Raw genomic sequence first — 3,819 nt, forward strand, 5'->3', positions numbered from 1 at the left:
CTTGAGTCCAGATGGCAGCAAAATTCCGCACCATGTCCTCCACGGCCGGAACATCGAATACAGGCAGGCTTCGGAATTCGGGAACACGAGGATGAAGTCCATATACAACCTGAAATGGCGTTTGGTTAGTTGACAAGTGGTAGGAAGCATTATGTGCAAACTCAGCCCACGGCAACAAGGCAGCCCAATTGTCCTGGGAAGATGACATAAAAATTCTTAAGAAAGTCTCTAGATCTTGATTAACTCTCTCGGTGGAGCCGTTGCTTTGCGGATGGTAGGCCGTGGAAAAGTTTAACTTCACTTGAAGAACAGAATACAAAGCCCTCCAGAATTTTGCAGTAAACTGCACACCACGGTCAGAGACAATTTCAGCAGGAAGGCCATGTAGACGAAATATGTGTTGGACAAACAACTGTGCCAGGTCAGGGGCAGAAGGTAACTTCTTCAACGGTATATAGTGGACCATCTTAGAAAATCGGTCTATTACAACCCAGATAGTGTTGAAACCTTGAGAGACTGGCAGGTCTGTGACGAAATCCATGGAGAGATGCATCCATGGACGTGATGGAGTAGGTAATGGAAGCAATTCCCCAGCTGGAGCTTGTCATGATGATTTATGCTGGGCACAGGAGGAGCAGGAAGAGATAAACTCCATTATATCTGCCTTCATAGAAGGCCACCAATAGTGTCTTTTCAGGAACTCCAAGGTCTTCCAAGTGCCTGAGTGCCCTGCGAAGCGAGAGGAATGTGCCCAAGTGAGAAGCTGCTTCCTTAATTCCGGGCCCACAAATGATTTTCCCGTAGGAGGCTGAAGTTGTAATGCGGCGAAAACTCTTGATTCCAAGACAGGGGTATTGCTTTGATTTTCGGATTGATCATCACAGAGGAGAGACCTCGATAGGGCATCAGCCTTCTGATTAAGTGCTCCAGACCGGAAGGTCAGGGTGAACTGAAACCTGGCAAAGAATATTGCCCAGCGGGCCAAACGAGGACTCACACATTGGAGGTTTTTGAGAAATAGGAAATTTCTATGGTCCGTAAATACAGTAAATGGAAACTTGGTGTCTTCTAGCAAATATCTCCATTCCTTCAACGCCAACTTTACAGCTAGTAGTTCTTGCTCACCTATGGCGTAGTTCCTTTCGGCAGGTGAGAATTTTTTAGAAAAGAACCCACACGGATGGACTCGGTTGTCCTCATAACGTTGAGACAAGACTGCTCCCACAGCTTCAGATGATGCGTCTACTTCCAACAAAAAAGGCCTGTCCAGATCTGGTTGTTGAAGAACTGGTGCTGAGATAAAGGCCTGCTTTAGAAGATGAAAGGCAGACTCTGCCTCAGGTGACCATTGGGCAGGATTAGCACCTTTGCAGGTCAAGGCTGTAATGGGATCCAGCAGTGTAGAAAATCCCTTAATGAAGCGTCTATAATAATTGGCGAATCCCAACAATCTCTGGATGGCCTTCAGTGTCTGAGGTCGCGTCCAATCCAGAATTGCTTGTAACTTCTTGGGATCCATTTCGAAACTGGAGCCAGATATTACATAGCCGAGAAAAGGTACACTGGGCACTCCAAAGACGCATTTCTCCAGTTTGCAGTAAAGGTGGTTTTCTTTCAAATGGGTCAGAACTTCTTTAACATGTTCTTGATGTTTAGTCACAGAGGGTGAAAAAATCAGTATGTCATCCAGATAGACAACAACCGAAACATATAACAGATTCTGGAAAATCTCATTAACGAAACTTTGAAAGACAGCAGGGGCATTACACAATCCAAAAGGCATTACTAAATACTCGAAATGTCCATCTCTGGTATTAAAAGCGGTCTTCCATTCATCGCCAGCTCTGATACGAATGAGGTTGTAAGCCCCTCTTAGATCTAATTTAGAAAAAATGACAGAGCCCTTGACCCTATCAAACAACTCAGTAATCAGGGGAAGAGGGTATCGATTCTTTACAGTAATGTCATTAAGGCCTCGATAATCGATACATGGTCTTAGACCACCGTCCTTCTTGCCAACGAAGAAAAACCCAGCTCCGGCAGGTGAAGTAGAGGGGTGAATGAACCCCTTTGCCAGGTTGTCCCGGACGTACTCGGTCATGGCTTGAGTCTCAGGCAAGGACAGCGGATAGGTACGACCACAAGGTGGTATCTTATAAGGTATCAATTCAATTGGACAGTCCCATTCCCTATGAGGGGGTAAGATATTTGCTTGTTGTTCAGAGAAAACATTGGCGAACATCTGATATTCCTTGGGAATGGCAGAAGAAAGTAATGGAACTGTCTTTCTCACAGGTCAAATTTTTGGAAGACAGGATTTCTGACAGTCCATACCCCATGACAGAATCTGCATAGAACTCAAATCAATCCTGGGATTATGTTGACGTAACCAGGGTAGACCAAGAACAATTTCTTGAAAGGCCTCTGATATCACCAGGAATTTTAAGGACTCAGAATGAGTGCCCCAATTCGGACCAATATTGGTTGAGTCTCTTTGGTGACTATCCCGTTAGTTAGAGGGCGTCCGTCTATAGAGGTCAGAGAGATGGCATGGTTGAGAGACAAACAAGGAATCTGAAATTTATCTATGAAACTAGACGTTATGAAATTTCCGGCTGCTCCTGAGTCGAGTAGAGCAGTAGCAAAGACAGGTTTGGGTTTAAGATCCAAGGCTAGGGTAATCGTGAAATCTTTAATTTTTGGAGACGGGTTCATAACTCCTAACTTGATGTCTCCAGGGTCAGTTAGGATTTGGCATTTCCCGGTTTACGGGGGCAGGAGATCAGCAGGTGACCGGACTCTCCACAGTACAGATAGAGGTTCTTTTGCATTCTTCTCTGACGTTCTTCTTTGGAGAGGTGTGTACGATTGACCTGCATAGGCTCCTCTTCAGTAGGAGAAGGAATAGGACTGGTAGAAATGGAGGGGGTAAATGACCTTTGCCGGTCAGTTCTGTTTTTTTCAGCCTGACATTCCCTGAAGCGTAGGTCAACTTTGATACACAACGAAATCATGTCGTTCAGATTAGTAGGAAGCTCTCGAGTGACTAGATCATCCTTTAGTCGGTCTGACAACCCATGCCAGAAGGTCGAGGTGAGGGCTTCCTCATTCCATTTGAGCTCTGATGCTATAATTTGAACTTGCACGGCATATTGACTGACAGGACGGACCCCTTGTCTCAGTGTCATGATGTTTGATGATGCTGATACAGTACGCCCAGGATCATCGAAAATGACACAAAGCCTGCATAATTATCCAGCAGCGGATCTGAGCGCTCCCAGAGTGGGGAAGCCCATTCCAAGGCCTGGCCGGATAACAGAGAGACTATATAAGCCACTTTAGTTCTTGCAGTTAGAAAGTTGTCAGGCTGCAGGGTAAAATGTATGTCACACTGATTTAGGAATCCTCGGCAGAGTTTAGGATTGCCGTCAAATTTATTTGGTAAAGGAAGATGTAAGCGGGGAGATGATCTGCCTTCTGTATTCCCAGACGCTGATGCGGATGTAGCTGCTGGTACTTCAGGGGTAGAAAAGAAAGTTTGCAAACTATCCTGTCGCTTGGACATCTCTTGCAGAAATTGAGCCATCTGATGCTGCATGTTTTCCAGATTTTCTAAACGACCAGAAATGCACTGGAACAGATCCACTCCTGACTCCTGATCCGTGGCCGGCTCCATGGGCCAGTGCAAACTGTGATGTTCTGGGTTGTTTGTGGACCCGGGGTGGTAGCAGGAGCGATCACAGTAGCAGATTTGAAAATAATACTAGGATTTTTAATAAGTGCTTGAGTAAACATATAATGGCAGTAAATAAAAGTCCA

Source organism: Taudactylus pleione, unplaced genomic scaffold, assembly GCF_031769625.1.
Source record: "Taudactylus pleione unplaced genomic scaffold, aTauple2 ptg000201l, whole genome shotgun sequence".
In the NCBI taxonomy this organism is placed as follows: Eukaryota; Metazoa; Chordata; class Amphibia; order Anura; family Myobatrachidae; genus Taudactylus; species Taudactylus pleione.